The sequence below is a fragment of the Micromys minutus genome (assembly GCF_963924665.1).
Source record: "Micromys minutus genome assembly, chromosome: 8".
Taxonomy (NCBI): domain Eukaryota; kingdom Metazoa; phylum Chordata; class Mammalia; order Rodentia; family Muridae; genus Micromys; species Micromys minutus.
Window position 1 is genome coordinate 26061674 of NC_137977.1, and position 21663 is coordinate 26083336.

At 45.7% G+C, this 21663-nt stretch overlaps 1 protein-coding gene across 1 annotated transcript in view; it reads right to left on the reverse strand.

Annotated features, from left to right (window-relative positions):
- Positions 1 to 4298, reverse strand: part of FGF1 (fibroblast growth factor 1) — an 88740-nt gene extending 84442 nt beyond the window's left edge. The window contains exon 1 of the mRNA XM_080919993.1: positions 3945 to 4298. The gene's annotated coding sequence lies outside the window, so the exon portion shown is untranslated. The remainder of the gene's footprint in view (positions 1 to 3944) is intronic.
- Between the last annotated feature and the right edge of the window lie 17365 nt (positions 4299 to 21663).

The window sequence follows — 21663 nt, forward strand, 5'->3', positions numbered from 1 at the left end:
TTGATTTCAGAAAGCAACAAGATGCCTGCCCTCAGCCCAGTTTAGCTGCAAGCAAAGAACCCCTGGTTTGGTAACTGCCTTTATATTTGGTAAAATGAGCAAATTTGGACCCCCAGTCTCTGATTTAAATAAATCAGAGTCTTAAATGTAATGAAAGAGAGAGACAGAGACAGAGAGACAGAGACAGAGAGACACCTTAAGGACATCCCAGGTAAACATTACCACAAAACATTAGTGAGATGAACTGACAGAGGGTAGACGTTTACAGAGGATGGTCTTTTCTTTCCAGGTGGAAAGAAAACCATGCAATGCAAGCAGCACAGGCTATAAAGGGATCTGTGCAGGAGAGGAGGCAGCCCCTGGACCCATCTCTCTCCCATCTATGGCCTTCTCATCTTTCTGTGGCCATGTTCTGGGGGAGAGATTTGAGCTGACCAGGCCACAGCAGACCACACCTTTACCAATCCTTGTCATGGCTAAGATCCTACTAGATTTCAGTGCTGGCTAGTTTTTTGTCAATTTGACACAAGTTAGAGTTCTCTGGGAAGAAGAACCTCAGCTGAGAGAATGTGTCCATTCAGTCTGCAAAGACATCTCTTGGGCATTTCGGTTTGTTAGTGACTGATGTGGGGGGAGCTACCTCTGAGCAGGTTGACATGAGAAACCAGGCTGGGCAAGCCACAGAGAGAAAACCAAGAAGCAGTGTCCCTCTGTGACTTCTGCCCCGGGTCTCCTCAGTGATGGAACTCTAAGCTGAAAGAAACCTTTTCCTCCCCAAGTTGCTTTTGGACATGGTGTCTTTGCATAGAAACAGAAACCCTAAAACTAAGACGATTTTGTTCAGCTAATAACTCACATGACCTGGGTCACAGGTGTCCAACAGAGGTCTCGGTGCATTCACAAACCTATGCAGCCACAAGCACAGTCACTTCAGGAGAAGCTCTGTGCCCCTTAGTTGTCAGCTGCCTTTTCCTCTCTCCTGCCAGGCTCCGACAGCCACAGCTCTCCTTCCTCTCTTTGAGGATTCACTGTCTTAGCTATTTTGTCTCAATATAATAATTCAACGTCTGCTATTTCCCCTTAGCATAATATCTGCAAGTTTTAATCATATTGTGGCATACATACCTCAGAATCTATCTCTAAATCTTAACTGATGAATTTTCCATTGTGTGGATACACCACACTTAACTCCATCCACCAGCTGATAAATAGGTAGGGATATATATAAACCACACTGTGTGGATGTTTCCTATAGAGATATGCAGTGTTTTTAAATACTTGTGTATTTTATGTGTATGTGTGTGCCTCAGTGTGTGTGAATGTACCACATGCATGCAGGTACCCTTGGACGCTAGAAGAGTACATCTGGTGGCTTTGAGCTGTATTTACAGGTGGTTGTTAGCCACCTGATGTAGGCACTGGGAACTGAACCCTGATCCTCTGGAGAGGGGTCAAATCAAATAAGACTTCCTGTAGAGAGGCACTGAGATGTCAGGTGACAGAGAGGTGTCTAAAACATTTAAAGGGTCCTATGTAGTCCCCCAGCCTCTTGGGGTCTCTTGGGCTTTCAAAATAGGCACCAGGAGATGCCACAGACAGACACCTATATGTTAACTGGAACAGGAAAGGAAATGGCAGGTGTGTCTGGGGTATACCCCGAAGTCACCACTTACTGTTGTATGACTGAGGGCATATATTCCACCTGACATGGAATAGTAGCAGAGCATGCCTGATGAGTGGATATAAAGACTTCCTGGGTTTGTGCTATCAGGTCTCCACATGCATTCTGAGCTCCACCAATACTTGCTGGATTTGTATTACCTTTTAAGTCAGACTTGAGGCCCATGAGTAGGCTAATTTTCTATTGGCCAATTAATCGCACTCACTTAATTGAACAGCAGTTATGTGTCAGATATTACAGAGAGGGCTGAGAATGAACACAATCTTTCCCCCAAAGGATGCAAAAATTTAGGTGGGAAAGAAACTAAGAATTATGCAGTTTTTTTTTTTTTTTTTTTTGAGACAGGGTCTTTCTGTGTAGTGCTGGCTGCCCAGGAACTAGCTACGTAGACTACATTGGGCTTAATCTCACAGAGATCCGCCTTTGCAGGGCTGGGATGGAAGGCATGTGGCCCCACAGGACCACAAGGGGAAGGGACTTTGAGGCTGGCAATTAAAAGGCAAGATGAGTTCAATCAATAGAGTTGGGATTTGGGACAAGGGGTGTGGAGGGATAAGCATGTGAGACCAGAAGTGATCACCTAGAGGAGTCAGGGACTGGGGCTGGTCTAGACCTGAGCCGGAGTCAGCTTTCTGGTGTTAGCATCTTCCTCATGATCAGGAGTCTCTGGATATGACAAACCATGGCATCTTTTAGTGACCTGTCCTACCAATAATTATTCTTCCTCTGAAACCTGTTATCGATAACAGTGATGAGTGAAAGAGGAAGGGATCAAAGTCACCATCACAAAAAGAGCAACTGTTGGCCCTGAGTCTGGTAACCAGCCCCATTCTTTTGGAATGAAACTTGGATTTGGGAAGCCAGCCCCATTGCTCTCAACCCAAGTGGTATTGGAGAAGATGGCTGTCCTCCTCCCGCATGGATGCAGTCTCTTCCACGTTGGTTCTATGAGAAACAAACCTAAGATCAGATAGCTAGTGCAGGATGTCATCAGAATGCCAGCTGAGCTGCTGGAAGCCACACTGCCACCATCATGGCAAGTCCTTCTGGGAACAGAACATTACAGGAAGCCAAAGGAAGAAGATGGAGAGAGAAGGGTTCCGGTTGTCACTACCTGCTGTCAGAGAGTCTCATCACTGCAAAGAGACACCATGACCTAGGCAAGTTGGCACGTATAAAGAAAACATTTCATTGGGGCTGGCTTATAGTATCAGAGGTTTCAGGGCATTATTATCAAGGCAGGAAGCATGGCAGCATGTAGGCAGACACGGTGCTGAAGGAGCCAAGAGCTCTCTATGTCTTGATCTGAAGGCAGCAGAAGGGGGCTGTGAGCCTAAGCATAGGAGATTTCAGTCCTTCCCCACAGTGACATACTTCCTCCAACAAGTGCCACTCCCCAGGGGCCAAGCATTCAAACATGAGGGCCGTAGCTATTCAAACCACCACACCTACCCACCTAGAGCCACCATACAAAAGTCTCTGCCTTCAAGATGAGGGGGAGATAACATCCTTTTGCCTAAGTCTCTGCAATCTTGGTTTATGATCATTGGGAAAAAAATCCTGATTGGTGTAAATGCATGACCCCGTCGGGGTTTTACTTTCATCCTATTAGCTTGGATGTGTGTAAGCCATTTCTCAGTGTCCGCAGTAACAGAATCCATGTGGTGGAGAGAGTGGGCCCTGTGCACATCCCCACATGATCAGGGGTACAGAAGGTTAGACCAAGATACAAACTGTACTTCTCTTCCCCTACCCTGCTTACCCCGCAACCCTCTCCCAAACTCTGTATTCCTTTCTTTTCTTACAGGAAGGAGTTACTGAGTCCATTGTCTGTCTTGCAGGACTCTGAAACATCAGAGAAGAGCACGAAGCAGAAGATGTGCAGATCTTGGGTTTTTTTGTTGTTTGTTTTCTTTTTTTCCTTTTTTGCCCATTAAGGGAGAATCAGCTGGGTTTCTTTTATTTCCTGTTCTGTGCTGTGCTTTTTAGAAAGCATTAACTTTATGGTGATGGGATTTGGCCAGCCTACAATTTCCTGTAACCTCTTCTTGGATCTAATCACAGATAATTCACTGGGTAGGAATTATTTCCTGCTTCCCGGCTAGGAACTGGTCCCACATCGTTCTTTCTGGGGGCGAATTTATGTGTCTGAATGAGAGGCAGGAATCTTTGCAGACACCAGCCTGTCTTCCACCCAGGTCCAGGTCTGGGAGTGGGGTAGCAAGGAAGGGACAAGTGGGAAGTGTGGGAAGCCAGCACTCACCTCTGTCTGCTCTGGGAGGCTTCCTGTCTGGGTGGTGGCAGCCACTGCAATCACACTGGGCTACTGGAATGGACGCTCAAAAAGGCTGCTGAGAAAGGGAGTTTCCATTCACCATTAAAAGGGAGTGTCCACTAGAAAAGGCGTCAGGCAATGCCCTTACCCCCTAGAGGCTATTGAGCCACGTTCCTTTATTCTTTTCTCTCTGGTATGACCCACCCCCAAGGGAAAGGTTGAGTAAACCACACACACACACACACACACACACACACACACACGCACGCACACACACACACACACACACACACACACACACACACACACACGCCACTGGCCACTTAGCAGGTGGCTTCCTGGTCTTGGGACCCTGGGAGAAGGCAGCAGAAAGGGGTTATAAGTTCCCCCTCGCACCCCTGCAAGGCTAGCTGGCACCAAAGGACAAGGACAAGAGCCCGTGCTTATTTCCCCTCTCGTGTGATTTATTTTTGGATTAGACTCGCAGGCTATTTGGGGGCTGGACAACTGCCAGGTGAAAGGACAAATATGTTGGCCAAGCTGTGTCTGTGCCCTACTCTGAACCCATCCTTGTCCCTTCCTCCATATGAAGCACAGAGAGGGGTAAGGGTCTTACTCTGAGTGACTGTTTGCATCCCAACTGGTTGATCTCTTCCCCGCGAAGCTTTCATGTACTAAACAAAAACTGTCTTTCCTTCCATGAGGCAGGTGGGTGCTGAGGCTGGTGTTCCTGTCAAACAAGGAGACCCTCTATTCAACACAGAGGCAGACCCTAAAACTAGAAACCATTGTCTAAACCATGTGGGGGAGCTGGGCTTGGATACCACGTGCCCAGTTTCCCTTGGTCGGCTGGCAGTTCCTGCTTCCTAGGTTTGTGGAACATGACATCGAAGTGAGTCAGTTTCTCACGTCCAGTTTCTCTTCACTGACCATGAGTGGACAGTTGAAAACAATAGGCTTGCCCTGCTGGCATGCAACGTAACCTCATCATCCTCATTGTCCGGGCTCTTACTCCTGGGCTCCTGCTGAAAGCCATCTCTTGCGTGTCCCAGCTTCAATTCTCGGGCAGCCAACCCTGGCCTCTGTGTGACAGCCAGGGAAGCTGAGATCTGGAAAGTCCAAACCATACCTTCAGGAAGGTTGAGGAACGTACGGGCTCCAGACTGTCTGCCTCCAGAGCTGGTGTTCTTGGTCATTTAGCTCTGCTGCCTTCTCATCGAGAACTAGTTAAGAGTCTGCTGCCCTTTCAGAATAAAAAAAGAAAAAAGGGGGGGAGGGTGGGTCCAGAAAAAATGCCTCAGGGATCAATTGTACGTGTGTGTGTGTGTGTGTGTGTGTGTGTGTGTGTGTGTGTGTGTGTGTGTGTGTTTGTGTGTCTGTGTGTGTGTGTAAACTGTCCCAGGTTGAGTCTAGGTACAGGATGGAATCTCTGGTGTCCCTTGTTCTTGGAGACATTTCTATGAGTAGTTCACTATGCAAACACTAGAGAAAGTTGGCCTGAATTGCCCAGACTGGGTTCCCAACCCTTCTGAACCCAAGTGCCCCAAGGTAGCAGCCAACTGCTTGTCCAACGCTGCCCTCTGCAGGCGTCTGTGCCCCATTATACAAGGGATACTGAATGAGTTTTAAAGTCTTTTTCCAGGTGCTCCAAACCCTGGTTTAGCCAGGAACATGTCTGTGCTTGTATAAAAGTTGAGAATGCCCATCATTTGTCCAGATCGGAGTAAGGTATTTTTGTCCAAACTGTAAATAAAAAAATCTTCAAGTTTCCAAATGTTCCAGAAGCTTCCTTTGATAATCAAAACCAACTTGATAAATTAAGCATTTCCTCATTGAACATTTTCCCTCCAGAAATTGACTATTGAGTGCTAGATTTGTAGAAACAATTCAATAAAATTAGAAAATTTATACTCCTTCCCCTCTCCTCTCTCTCTGTGTGTGTGTGTGTGCTCCAATTTTATAAGCTTGTCAGGTGTCTTTCCTTTTGTGTGTGTGTGTGTGTGTGTGTGTGTGTGTGTGTGTGTGTGACTGGATTCTTGCTGAACCTTGAGCCTGTGGAGTCAGTTAGGCTGTCTGGCCAGCAAAGCTCCAGTACCCTCCTGTCTCTACCTCTCAGTGTAGGATGACAAGCAGAAAACAAGCATGGTCCAGAGTGCCAAGCTTTTACTACAGTGCCTAGTATGATAATTCAGATCCTCCAGCAAGTGCCTTGTACCCTGAGCCATCTCTCCCAAGTTCTAGAAGAACAGAAATATTCTTGAAGAATGCTGTCCCAATGTAAGTTTAAAATTCCAGTATTTTTGACTTGCTGGAAGTTATAAACTTCAAGCCATATAAACTTAACAATTTGAAATATTGTGTGTGTAAAAAAACTTGAGAGGTTTAACTTTTCTTGTGACTCTTAGATTTTTGTTTGGTGCTGTACTGGGAATTAAACCTGGAGTTTTATCTGCCCTGGGCAAGCATTCCACCACTGAACTCTAGCCCCAGCTATTGATTTTTTAACTTTTATTTTTGAGTCTATGTCTTGCTTTGCTGCCCAGACTAGACTTGAACTTGCTCTGTTGCCTACTTAGACCTCAAGCTTGTGCAGTTTAGAACCCTCTTAGTCATTAACTGTTTTGAGAATTCTGCACATGAATGTAAGGTATTTTTGATCAGAGTCACCCCCATTATTGTTTTTGTTCCTTTTCTCCTCTTGCTGAACCCCCCTTTCCCAGTTAGATCACTTTCTATTTCCAGGGGGCATAATGTGTTCACAACTAAGTGTGGTTATGAACACACACAGACATGGTGAAGGATTATAAGAGCATGAACAACTTAGCATTAGCCACACCACTAAAGAAACTATCTCCTTTCTTCCAGTAGCCATTAAGTACTCATAGTTCCTCGGGGAAAGGTGGGGATTCACGGGCTCCTCCCCATGCATGTCAGGATGGTGTCAGGCCCAGTCTTGTGCATGTCCAATACGGTAACCACAGCTGCTGCTGGTCCATGAGTATGATGTACGTACGAGTCAGAGTGGAAAGAATTCATCCTACAGTGCTCCTCCCTGGCTTCTGGCTCTGACATTCTTGCTGCCTCCTCTTCTGCCACATTGTCTGAGCCTTGAAGGGGTTGGTATAGATGGCCCTTAACATATCAGTTTTAATGTGCCGGTGGCATTTTTAGAGTTGTTTCAGAAACACAGCAGATTCATTCAGATTGCTGCTCATCCGGGCTGTCTATTGCTGCCTGATAGCAGGTCATGGTGCATTTCCTAAGCATCTATGTTTGTCATTCTGTCAGCCTTCAGATATCAAATGCAAACGTCAAGTAAATGGTTACATCCTTTGTCATGGTTTTGTAAAGGGTACTGAGACTTTGGAGAAATTCTCACCAAATTTCTTATCACATCTACCTCTAGAGGGCATGAGAATCAAGCAAATCCAGCTAGGTCACTGGTGGTGGTTTTCCCTGGGTTAGAGTCTCAAATTACACCATCTCCATCACTGGTAAAATTCAAGCACTGTCCTTGAACTACAGCCTTCAACTTCAAGGACAATATTCCACCACTTGTTGTTAAATAGAAGGTTCTTCAAATTCATCTGCAACCAAATTTTATAAGCTCTTCTTGGGGTCTGCCTTCCCTGCCTTAGCCCCTTTCTTGGACACCAGCCTATCTCCTTACCCAGGAACACACTACCCCATGACTCCTGGATGGCCCCAGTTCTAACTCAGGAAAGGCTAGGGTATGCTATGGTTATAAATACTCTCCTGGTGACTTGAAGTAGCAAGCTGGGACATCTTGATGGTTGTTAACTTGGGAGATGTGGAAGTACACACCTCTAGGTGTGCCTGTCAGTGTGTTCCAGAGAGGACTCCCTCAGTGGGGGTAACACAGTCTCCCTGGCAGCCCAGATGTGAAGAGGCAGAAGGCAGAATCAAAGTCGGGTGCAACCTCTACTGATTCCTGAGAAAGTGCCTCTGGGAATGCTGTGCAGTCCTCCGCTGACAGTCTCCAGCTTCTCTAGCCTTCTAGTACAGATTTAACATCAGCAACTCTCCAGGGACTGTCCGAGCCTTCAGTGTTGGATTGTGACTGCTGAGTCAGCTTCATGGGTGCAGCTATGGGGTCCCTGCCTCTCTATCACTGCAGCATGCAGGTGGCCATTTTACCCAGGCCTATTGTATAAACCAAATCTAATAAACTCCCATTTTATTACACATGCTCGCACACACACACATATGCATCCGTTCTAATGGTTGTGTTCCCGTTTTTCTCTAGATAACAGCCTTTGCCTGATACATTCACCAATATCTATTTGCAGTTGGCTTGGGAAGACCACCTCCACACCATCCGCACTCATGTATGTGGACTGAAGCAGCTCCAAGACTACGCTATTGGGAAGAGAGGAGAGATGCTTGCCAGTACATTGTAAGTTACTTCTCATGTTTCAGCAAAGAAAGTCACATATGTGGCTATACTGTACAGAAAACGAGGTAAGAGATTTCAGTGCTGTTGTTTTCTTGCAAGGTGACAATGCCATAAACATTTGAGGAACTTGAATTCTGTCACTGTTGAGTCCACAAAGTAAAGCAAGCATGTTCAACTAATACACCCCCCCACTTGTTAAAACCTAGTTCATGTGGTCTTTGACAATATCATCTTTATATATTTGAAGCTGTATTATATGGTGCATGCAAATTTTATAACCAGTGGGAATTAAAATCTTTTATCATCGGGTATTCTTCATTATCAACATATTGCTTTTACCCTAAAAGTCTACTTTCTCCAACAGTACTGCAAGTCTTATTAACTTTATTATAATTTTTATTAGCATTTATATTACCACTCTATACCTTTATTTTAATACAAAGTTTCAGATTTTTTTTATGAACAGTGCATAGAGTTTTAGCCAGATCTATAATTGACTTTTAATTAAAGCAATTTGTTCATTTATAGTTAATGTAATAGCCAACCTTCCTAGACATAAACCTAACATACTCCCCTTGGTACTGGGAATTATACCCAGAGCTTCACATAGCTGAGCAAGTGCTCTGCCACTAAGCTACAATCTGAGCTGATTTAATTTACTTTGTGACAAAGTTTTTCTAACGCGTCCAAACTGGGGTCAAACTTAAGATCCCCCTGCCTCAGTCTCTGGAGTAGCATATTCCAGATTACAAGTATAAGCTACCACTCCTGTCTTTAAATTCCCATCTTATTAATATTTCACTTAATTATCTTTCTTCTTTGCTTATGACAGGGTTTTGGTGTATAAGGCAACCCTCCTGCCTCTGATCTCCCAGTTTTAATGATATTTTTCTGTTTCTTAGACCCCAGCAGGCATTGTTGTGTTGTTTCTCTGCATTTCGTTTCTTTAATCTGTCATCTTCAACCATTTTGCTTATTTATAAAGAACACCCTTGATTTTTGTGCTAGTAAAAGTTCCCGAAACTATATTAACTTCTTTTTAATTATTAGAGCCTACAATCTCACTGGGGGTAGAATTCTCGATGACAGCTAGTTTCTTTTGTCACCTGAGTTGTTTATATTTCATTAATTTCTACTTTCTTGGTTTCTGTGTGTTAAAGCAAGGGTATCGATCTGTAACTCCTTCCCCCCATTTCTGCTTTGTTTTATCTACTTGACTGTGATGTACTTAAATGTGGCTTTAAAAAAACCAAATGTGTCCTGACTCTGGCACCCTGGGCTTCCAGAATGTGTCACATGATGCCTTTGGTCATGATTGGCAGCATTTCTGCCATTTTCTCTCCTACTGTTGCTGCTTCCTTGTTCTCTCTCACTTCCCTTAAAAAAAAAAAAAAAAAAAAAAAACTCAGTTTTCATCTTTCACACGTCTCACCTTCACTATAGTTTTACGTCATCTTATTACTCCGAGTTTTCTCTGGACGTTTTCTTTTGAAAACCTTCCTAGTTTACCAAGTCTCTCTTCAGCTGGGTCTCATCTGTTAATGACCTGGGTTCAGTGTCTTTGTTTTGTTGTTGTCTGTTTTTGAGCCTGAGTTTCTTTATGTAGCCCTGACTAGCATAAAACCTGCTGACCTTGAAATCACAGAGTGACCTTGAAATCACAGAGACCCATCTTCCTCTGACATCATAAAGTTTTGCAGGTATATTTTTCAGTCCTAAATTTCCATTTGGTTAGTCTAGCACATTATCTTTTTATAAGTTTTCAGTTCTCAATATTTCTTATCATGTATTTTATCTCACCTAGTTAACATAATATGAAGTTCTTCACATTTATTTATTCTGTCTATGTATCTGTGTGTGCACATGCATGCCAGTAAGCATGTATAGAAGGAGTCAGAGGATAGCTCGAGGAAGTCATTTGAGTCCTTCCACCATGTGGGTTCCAGGAATCAAACTCAAGTCATCAGGACATGGTGGTAAGCATCTTTGCTCACTGAACGATCTCACTCACCCATTCATAGATATGGTGTAGGCATCCTTACTCACTGAACGATCTCACTCACCCATTCATAGATATGGTGTAGGCATCCTTACTCACTGAACCATCTCACTCTCCCATTCATAGATATGGTGTAGGCATCCTTACTCACTGAACGATCTCACTCACCCATTCATAGATATGGTGTAAGCATCCTTGCTCACTGAACCATCTCACTTTTCCATTCAGTTATTTTTAAAGTCTTCTCTGCTAACTCCAAAATACTGTAGTTCTCTGAGACTTTTTCTATTAAAGTTGTTTCTGCTGAACTGTGCTGTTTTATTTCCATGTGTCCTTGGTTATTTTTATGTATGCCGAAATTGTATGTGAAAATTGTTAGTAGAAGTAATGAGAGGATGTTATAGGATGTGATTATATTCTCCAGGGAGTATTTATGTTGCTTCTGCAAGGCACCTGGGAGCCCTAGCAGTCTGGGATCACCTCATTCTAATTTGACGAATTAAGTTAATTGGATGTTGGCTGAGGCTCTGCAAAGCCCATCTGCTTCCAATCCATCTAGCCCTAAGCTACAGTGCTTTGGCGGTCCTGGCCCAAGACTGGGGGTTACAGGCACCCCCTTGTTTGGTGGACACTGTATTCCTGCATTTCTCCGTGGAGGCGAGCTGTTGAGCTGCCGCCTGTCTTCCCGATTCCTATTTGTTTTTTCCAGAAGGGGCAGTGGATGTCCCATCGGCTAAGCTTGCTTCCCCGGATGCCAGAACCCCCCAGATCCCACTCTGATGGTTCTTTGTCACCTCTCTGCTTTCGGGAGATTTCGTTTTCAGTTTTTCTGCTTTTCTCTTTGCTGCCAGTGAGCAGGAACACCGGTCTGAAGTCTTGAGTCCTCTGTAGTCAGATCCTAGGGGATGCTGCCGGGGTTAGGTGCGGACCTGGTGGGCATGAGGGCCTTGTATTGCCAGCCCGGAAGTACAAGAAACAGAAAAGGACACACGGGCTTTTAAAAGGCAACATTACAAAATCAATCCTGATAAAAAGGAACAAAAACAAAAAAGCCCCCCTGAGGACAGGTAAGATGGCCCACACACACCTGTCAAGCCAGCACTTAGCAGACAGAAGGAGAAGTGTACAAGGCCAACCTGGGTTACTCAATGAGACCTTAATTGAACAGCAACAAAATATCACCCAGACAAAAGAAACCAGAAAAACACTTGGGTCGGTACCTACCCCAAGATGCCAACTTAAAATATAAGAACCAGCTGGGATAGGTGGTACAGACCTTAATTGAACAGCAACAAAATATCACCCAGACAAAAGAAACCAGAAAAACACTTGGGTCGGTACCTACCCCAAGATGCCAACTTAAAATATAAGAACCAGCTGGGATAGGTGGTACATGCCTTTGTTCCCAGTACCCCAGAGGCAGAGACAGGCAGATAGATCTACGGTCTATCTGGTCTACAAAGGAAGCTTCAGAACAGCTGGGGCTACCCTGAAAAACCTTGTCTCAAAAAATAAAACAAACAAATAAAAAAATGAAGAATCAAATAAATAAATTAAATATATCAACTATAAGTTGCAGGGAGAAATGAGAGCAAGTGAGTCTTTTTTTTTTTTTTAAATTAAATTCTAACCTCCCAGTAGTTGGGGGTTCCTTGAGTAAACACCAGCTTCCCCACCCCCATGAAAAGCATAGTTTTCTAGTTAATTTATGCCTTTACTGAAATCTCTTTAAAATGCCAGAGGGCCAGGGGGTGGATTCCATTCATAACACCAGCAGCATTTCTGAAAAATCCTCTTCTCTTGTCTCTCTCCCAAGCCCTCCTAATGATAGCCTAGTGTCTATTCCGCCTCCTGAATCTGTCTCTGAAATTCCCACCCATTAATTCAGCACCCCCTGGCTCTGTCTCCCTTATCCTCCCTCTGCCCTTCTGACCCGGACCTCTTTCTTCAGAAGAGAGCCTCTTTTTTAGGTGGCCCACCCTCAAGCCATCCCACCCACAGAATGGCATCTTTCAAAGATTCCTTCCCAAGTTTCCATATTCTGTAAGGACAAAAGTACCAGAATTTAGCTGGAGGAGACTAAGCTCTCCCTCGTAGGAAGTGGGTTGGGGACACTGTTGTAAATACTCTAGAATGCCTGCTCTTTCCTGTCCCACGGCTGTGGCATCTGGGGTGGTACCGTGATTGATATAATTTCAGAGAAGGAAGAATTCATTTCTAGGAAGTCTTGGCACCGAGGCTGCTATTTGTCCTCCACTTTTTATCCATCGGTCAGTGTCCCCTACCGAATCATCACACTGTCCCCTAGCCAGGCAAAACGGGGAGGGAAGGGTGACTCCAAGAAAAACCAAACTCAGATTTCCCCTGACATATCTAATAATAGAAAGTTGGCAAAGCGTATCACAGCATACAAAGTATTTGATAAAAATAACGTCTGTTCGGCTTGGGAGCCAAGCTGGAGGAGCATGAAAATGTAATTTATTTCTTCCTTGTGTGTTCTCATCCTAGAAGACCCATCCTGTCTTTCTTCTTAATTATAGATGTTTCAAATGTTGTCTTCTGTGGCCGCAATGGTTTCTTCTCCCAAGAATGGATGGAGGAGGTTTCCAGGCAAGAGAGGCATAGACTGGGGTCTGTTCTTCACTCTGCCCCCACCTGCATCCCCCCTACAGTGCAATGGCAGGACCTCCCATGCCAGCGAATGAGCCAGTGGGGATCTAGGAGATCATATTTTCAACAGAAACAGGATGTGGTACTATCTCATGGGGTGGGGGCCATTAGCCAATGACAGGGTGTTACCCCCCTGGGTCTACCTTGAAGTTAGAAAATCAGGTTGTAGAGCCTGTAGCCCTTCAGAGGGATCCTGGCTCCCTAAAGCAATAGTTCTTTAACCTGTGGGCTGTGACCCCTTTAGGCTTTGCATGTCAGATTTTTGCATTATGATTCATAACAGCAGCAAAATTACAGTTATAAAGTAGCAACAAAATAATCTTATGCTTGGGGGGTCACCATGAGATGGGGAACTGTACTAAAGGGTTGCAGCCTTAGGAAGGTTGAGAACCACTGCATTTAAGGCCCATGTTGGGGGGAGGGGGACTTTAGTTTGCCCACTAGACTGAAGCTGAAGGATCTGCGAGGTCCCACATGACTCAATTTGGAGTCTGTTGGTTGATGGGTGAGTTTAGTTATGGTGAAACATATGTGACAAAGCTTACGGTTTAACTATTTTTAAGCATATGTTCACATGATTGTGCAACCATCACTGTATTCTCCACAGATCTCTCCCCATTGGGCTGAGGCGCCCTTCCTATAGACAGCCCTTCTGGCCTCTTAGCCACAGGCAGCCTCATTCCCCTTTGATCCCTCTGGGTGGTCAGCAAAGTGGAATGGGGCAGTATTTATACTGCTATGTCTGGCTTATTTCTCTTAATGTGATGTCCTCAAAGGCTGAATAGATTTCATCTACCTGTTGACTGTAATGAATAAATTATGAATAAGTGATAATAATTAGTAATAAATAGTAACGAACAATAAATTGTAACAAATGCACGTTCCCACCCCTTCCCCTCAGGTCTCTACCAGTCGTTATCTGGGAAATCTTAGACAAACTTCTTAAACTTGGGGTCTCTTCAACCTGGACTCTAGCCGGGCAGTTGCTGCATGTCTCCCTGAGGGACCTGGGAAAAGAAATAATGCATGCCCTGTACCAAGAACGGTACACAGCTCACAGGGAACATCTTGTAAAGATTCGCTCTCATTACTGCTTTTTCTTAAGTTGACCACAGAATCCACCTTGATTTTCTAAATCACATTTGTTTATTTTTGTTAGGGGCGGGCAGCATCGACATGCCATAGCCCATATGTGGAGGCCAGGGGACAATTAGTGGGGGGGGGGGGGTCAGTTCTGTCCTTCCAGGGACTAAACTCAGGTTGCCAAGCTCCAGAGCAAGTGCCTTTACGCACGGAAGCATCTTGCCAACCCTGTCTTGATTTTAATACCTGTAAAATGTGAATGATGAAACATAGTAAGTCTTAAAGACTTCATTGGGCAAGAATTCCACAGCTGTAGTATCATTAATATACCATTTATTTCACCCAATGCATGTCAAATGGGCACCTCTTCTGCACATGGACCAGAACCCTATCAGTGTTGAGCAGCTCCAGTTTTCTGGCTCTTTTCTGTTTCTGTTTGTTTGTTTGTTTTGTTTTGTTTTGTCGGGCTATTTTATGTGTTTTCATTTTAAATGTTATTCCCTTTTTCCCCTCTCCCATCCCCTTCACATCTCCCTTCTTCTATGAAGATGCTCCCACTCCCACACACCCACTCCTACCTCAATGCCCTGGGCATTCCCCTATAGGGAAATGAGCTTTCACAGAGCTTCCAGGGACTAAACCATCAACCAGTGAGTACACATGGAGGGAACCCATGGCTCCAGCCACACATGTAGCAGAGGATGGCCTTATCTGCCATCAATGAGAGGGGAAGTCCTTGGTCCTGTGAAGGCTCATTTTCTGGTTCTTTGGTCAAGCAGATACAGATTCAAGGTTGGCTTACCTTATTAAGGCAGGCACATTAAAGAGCAGGTTGTTTTCATGGAGACCACAAGGGGGCACCCTCAACTCGTCCACGAGTCTCAGTGCGTCACACCACACAAGGGCTCTGAACGGAAAAGCTGAGCGATTATAGTGAGGGGAGTGTGAGGAGAGAGCCACTTTTCTTCTGTAGCTCCCCTGGGTGATCGACTTTGAGGGGTTACATTTACCTCACCCTTGCAGTACAGAGTCAAGGTCCAAGTGTGGTCCCAAGAGCAGCAGTATTAGCATCCAGCCGCCACCAACAGCTTAAAGAATCCAGTTCTCAGACCTCTTCGCATTCAGGGATCCATTGCTCTGGGTCCAGTGATCTCGGGTTCTGTTGTTTATTGTTTGGATTGTGTTACTGTTTAGGAGACAGGGTCTCCGAACGTACATAGCATAATGTTCTTGAACGTATCCTTCAGATTCAGTGTTCTAACAGTTGGTTTTATAGGTGTGTTCCACCCTCACCCCACCTTGGACACATACCATTTTTATATATTTGAGACAGGGTGTCATTCTGTAGCTCAGGCTTGCCTGGAACTGGCAGTGATACCCCTACCTCTGCTTCTCACGTACTGGGATCATAAGCTTGTGTCTCCAATTTCAGCTAAAATAATTTATTTTTTATTTTAAAATAATAAGATTTTGCTACATAATCCAGGCTGGCCTTGAATTCACAATCCTCCTGCCTCAGGCTCTGGAGTGTTGGAATTACAGTTGTGAGCCCATGCATTTGATCTATGTTTCCACAGCTGTTCCCCATCCCCCAGGAGGGTAAAAAGTAGGCTCAAGGTCTAGAACCACTGCTCCCTAGTCAAGGACACTTTCCCGCAACTTTCCCGGTGACAAAACCACGGTGGCATCTGATCTGTTCACACTTCTGCCAGGCGGTGAAATAGGAGAGAGAGCCCTCATCCTCCATGCTAACATAGAGTCGTTTACCAGAGGACAACCAAGGGTGCTAAGTCAGTCATTCCGTACCCACAAGTCTCAGGACTCTGTGCTGGACCAGGGGCTGAGGCAAAACACAAAGCACTTGGCTGTTCTTTCATGGGCTGCAGGTGCTGTTGGAAGCAGCTGTTTGTAAGACCAGAGGGGAAGCAGGGCTGTGAGCAGGTGTCACTGGGAGCCAGGGATAGGAAGGGTAGAGCCTGCTTGAGACTGCCAATGGAGAGGGGGAATGGGAACGGTGCTGAGGGTGCCTGGAAGTAAGAGATAAGCGTCTTGAGCATCTACACAGGCTGTAGGGAAGACCCTGCAGTGGGAGTGCTTGGTGTTGGTGGGATGAATGGACTCGCTGGAGGAGAAGGCACATTTCAGCTGATGGACTGAGCGTGGCACTCAAAGGCAAGGCTGTCTGGCAGGCTGCTCCGACTCTTGTTAGTTGTGGGATGAGCCATAGGCAAGTGTGACCACAGATCCTGCACTTGGATGGGCCATAATTTGCCTGTGGGCTTGTCTGCATGCCATCTAATCTTGTGCTTGTTGCTGTGGTTTAGATCAGGGCTCCTGGTGCAGACAGCTCATCTGGCAGCATGCTCCTTCCTAGGCAGCTGCAGCAATGTGGCACCTGGCAAGGAGGAGCCCATCTGGTTGGCAGGATGTTGCTGTAGAGGATGCATGGCCGCCACAGTGGCTACTGGGTGGCTCGGAGATACAGCTGCCGCCAAATGCCTTAGTTCTTCTTGATTAACTAAGAGCAGATCTGGGCTCGGGGCAGGGTGCAGGGGGAGGGTGGCCACTTGCACTTTTGGGATTCCTCCCTGTGCCGGGAAAGGAGAGAGTTCCATAATGTGATGAAGAGTGTACTCTCCATTGACATGGGCCTTTCTTAGTTGCTGGACCACCATGAGGTGTTTTGTTTTGGGAGGGTGTTTGTGTGTGTTTGAATGTGAGTGAGCACATGTGTGTATAGGAGCCAGGCTGGAGATTGATGTCGTGTCTTCCTCAATCACTCTCCGCTGTGTATACTGATCCTGGAGCTCATCTACTCTAGGTTATAATAAATTGATAGTGTATAGTCAGTGCTCTGTCCACTGAACCTTTTCCTCAGCTGTACACAAGAAGGATTCCTCCAGGGTTTCTGTGGTGTGTGTGTGAATGTCCAGGCAGTGATGAAAAGAATCCAAGAAGAGCTGTTGCTTCTCTTGCTCTTGCCTTCCTGTCCCTTCCCCCACACCCCCACCATGTGCTCATGGCCAGCCTCTTCTCCTCTATTCCTCTACTCCTCTTCTCTACTCCTCTTATCTCTCTGCCTCTTAACAACTCCCCACACCCTAAATAAACTCTATTCTATACTTAAAAAAAAAAAAAAAAATCCAAGGAGGCAACCAAAAGCAAAAGTTGAGCTGAATGTTTTTTTTTTTTTTTTCTTTTCCTCTCTCAATTAAATAAATTCTGCTGCTGTAGAGCCCAGTTATCTGTGTGCCAGATTTCCCTGGGAAATACAGCACACTCAAGGCAATGCATTCTGGGTTGGTAAGCATGTGGTGCTACCCAAACTCTTGGCATCAGAGCGCCTCAATTTATTATGATTATGAGGGCATAACCTCATAATCTCATTGTGAACTGAAGATTATTAGTCAAAAATGTATTTTTACATTTAAGTTACCAAACACCCCTGGCTTGGCAACATGTTACCGGTAGTGGTAGTTATTTGCCTCAAGTGACCCCCCCACTCTCCTGAGAGTCATGGTTCACTTCTGCTGCCCACTGTGTTTTGCTACCTATCAATAATGTTTGCCAGGTCTATAGACTAATTTCACACAGTGTGGTCTTACTTGCCTGTATCCAGGCAACCATAGTAGTTGTTAAAGATGCAAAGTCCTTGATCCCACCCCCAGCCTATTAAACAAAGAGCTCTAGAGGCTAGGCAGCCTTTTACTTAATTACTTTATTACTCTTTTTTTTTTTTTTTTTTTTTTTTTGAGACAATGGTCTCTATCCCAGGGTAGCTCCTATCCTTCTGATCTAACCTAAGAAAGCTCCTAAGTGCTCCGAGCTTTCTCCACACTTCAGGGCAGCCAGAGAGCAAACAGCCATACACAGGCAGAACGCCTAGATATTCTTTTAATATTGCTTCATAACATTTCGAAAACTGCAACACCCAACAGAGATGTAGACATCCTGGAGAAAAGGAATAGAAACAACGTAGAAGGGTATGAAGGATGCGAAATCAGGATGTGTTCTACAGCAGAGCTCCACCAGCAGCCCCAGCAGCTTCATGCTAAACAGGTGATCTTCAGCAGAGGTGCATTCTGGGAATCACTACGCGTTTGACCCAGTCTCGCTGCGACCTGTGGAAAGCTGTGGCTTGAAGCTCAGATTTCTCCCTCGTAGACCCTCGATCTTTTTTCCAGACTCAACCACTCTTCAGGAGCCAAGCTAAGTGTCAGCCAGCTTAAGACAAAGAAGCAAAGAAAGTAGGAACGTGATGTTATTTGAGGCCATTGTGAGTCCGAGGCCAAGACATCGTGGTGGAAAAACACAGGATTCCTCACCTGGATGCTCCCCCGGCCTTGAGGCTGAACTGAGTGTGTGAAAAGACTAGCAAAGTTGTGCAGAGGCTGGTTGGAGTTAGTGACCTCTTCTAGCAGGAAAGCGGCTAAGCCTTTATCCATCCGCCTGCTTGGCTTCCCAGTCCACACTCAGTCTGGACCTGTGCCTATGGGTGTAGAAAGCTGCAATCCCTAATGACTCCAGGCTTGACACTGCCACACCACCCCCTGCGCTTCAGCCCACAGGTTCCAAGTGCTGAGGGAGCAGACGGCACAGTCCTTCTGTCTGTGAGGTAGTTCAGTATGGCTTTGCTTTTAGTCCTGTGGAACCTTCCGTGTGGAGAAAAGAGCAGTGCTGTTCTCTAGGGGCCCAGCCTGTGGGACAATGCCGGCTCTGTTCCCGCATTCCTGGCACCCAGGCAGTTAACCCAGAAACCTTCCCTGTACCCTTCAGGGCAGGCAAATTTTAAAGTACTCCCTTCAACTTTGGCCCAACATATTCCAGGCTAAGAGGACACAGCTGCTAACCCACTGCTTTTCCATGCCCCGTGACTGCGAGGTCCTCCTCTGCAGCTAATGATTCCTGGGACAATTTTGTAGAGCTTCAGAATTCCCCTAGGGACTCCCTGAGACAAGAGAAATCTGTGTTCACTTAACAAGACGGGCTATGGATGTGTACAGTGCCTTTCTCTTACCCCCCTGTGGCAGCCAGAGAGCAAACAGCCACAGAAGACCGGAACCTCCCCTATAAGCCCCCCCCCCCATAATTTTCACCTTGTTCAATAACATTTAAGAAAGACAAGATAGCTAACAGAAATGAAGACCGTCCTAGGAAAAGGAATAGAAACCAAAGAAGTGAAACTAACAGTGTAAGCAGAAGATTTGTGCATAAATTCCCTGCTATGCCTACCAAAGGCAGCACACGAATTTAGTTCTGAGATTTTTCTTTTTCAAGAAAAAGAGGCTCTCAGTATTAAAGACAACCTGGATGAAACTCAGCTCCTTTACCCTTTCATGAACTAATGAAAGCTCAGCTTATTGGGTTTCAGCCAAAGGCTGGGCACTGCCCTAGGCACAAGGAGATAGCTAGCCAAGAGGATGTCAGGAATCTGTTGTCTTCATGGAGCAGAATCTCCAACAGGGGGTTTGGGGGTGTGGGTGGGGCATGGGGAGGGTAGGTAAGGGTGTAGAGGTGAGGGTGAGGGTATAGGGTATGGGGGTGAGGGAGGACTGGAACAGAAACAATATACAAGCAATGAAATCCTTAAGGACTCTGTGTGGGAGATGAGACGGACTAAAAAGCAAGATGGAATGGCATCCACTGGCACAAAGCATGGCCCTGATCATTTTAAATAGAGTCACTGGGGCGTGTCCCCTCAGGGAGTGACAACTTTTGAACACCAAGCTGCAGGGGGAGGAAGTGAGCCACCGGATGTGTGGGGGAAAAGTGCTTTAGCGTGGGGACAAAGGCACACAGCATGCCAGGAACCTCCGAAGGGCCAGTGTGGCCTCAGCAGAGGGACCTGGACTGGGAGGAAGGGGTGAAGAAGCTTAGATGCCCCCTGGAGTTGTGGAGCATCCAACACAGGATTGAGTGAGGTCAGAGAACAGGGGTAACCGATGGCCCACAGAGAGCAATAGCATCACTGAACACGGGCACACTGGCTTGCATCTGTGGAGTCCCAGTGCTTGGGAGCTGAGGCAAGGAGGTGAGGGTTTCAAGGCCAGCTTTGGATACATAGGGAATTAGAAGAAAGGCTCAGGGGACTAGGACATGGGCAAGAGGGCTAGTGTGTTCAGGCTGCTGTAGTAACTAACAAACTGGGTGGCTGGCACAGCAGTGGATAGATGGCCAGATGGAAGTCTTCTTGTTTGTCTTCTCCCACTCTCAAGTTTGTTGTTTTTCTGGTAGTTCGGGGAGTGGGTGGAGACGCTGGGGCTGTGATCATGCTGCACAAGCATTCAATCGGTGAGACATACCCCAGCTCCCTTTTGTTTTCCCTTTACATCTATTGATGTATCTGTGCATGCACATGTGTACGGGCACTTATGAGGGCCAGAGAACAACTTGGTTCTCTCCTTCTACCAAACAGGGACCAGGAATACAACTCAGGTCATCCTGAGGGTTAATTTTTCTTTCTCGATTGTATCTTGTGTAGCATAGAGCTTTTAGTTTTGATGACTGACCATATAAATGTGAGAGTCTTCAGCATCTCCACATCATTTTAAGCCACAAGAATCTACAAGACTCTTCAACCCAGGTTCCCTTTAAAGAAGGAATTGAATTATCCAAGAACTGAGCCCAAGGTTGCTCATTATTCAGGGGGTCTAGATATGAGGAGATAGCAACAAAGAAGCCTGGGAGGGGTCTGTGATCTCTTCCTCTGTTCTGATTTGGGGTGCTCCTCTCTTTCCAGCACACCCACAGAAAACTCCCAGTCCCTGTTTGTATTTCAGGGAGTAAACTCTGAGCCTGTTTTAATTTTCCCCTTCAAGGCTATGCAAGCTCTAGGTCCTTGCTCCTTGTGGTGTGAAAGGCTGGCCCGTTGAGTCAGAGCCCTGGGAAGCAGATGCCAAGAAGGTGCCAGAGATTAATTGGCTGTAACTTCTGGGAAAGATGAAGAGGTCAAGAAGCAGAATCTAGTTAAGGAGAAGCTTCAGACATCATTGAAGGGAGAAGGAGAAGAAAAGAGGGCTGCAAGTAGTTTTAGACTGCAGTGCAGTTCTGAGAACCTACCGAAACCTTCAGGGGCTTGCCCTGGAAGCAGTCCATACTGGCTAGAAAATGACCTAGCCTTATAATTCCTGACCTTATCAGTCTTTGGTTGGGAGATGTTTGGGGAGTGAGTGGTCTTAGCATGAACACTTGAGGTTGAGTATGATGAAGATGCTGTAGTCAGACACTGTTGGCAAATTGCAGTTCTCATGGCAAGTTGTTTCGTAGAGGGACACTGAGTGTTGGATCCCCTTATCTTCAACAGCCCAACTTCATGCTGACAACTGGACTCCTTCATACACACTCAGCTCTTCTACAGCCTCACTGGACTCTGTTGCTGGGATGAACATTAGAAGGAAGTCACAACTGATTGCAAGCTGGGGAGACAGCTCAGCTAGTAAAGTGTCTGTCATGCTAACAGAGAGCCCCAGTTTGATACCTAGGACACACACACACACACACAGGGAGCAAGGACCAATTATATTCATTAGTGCAACAAT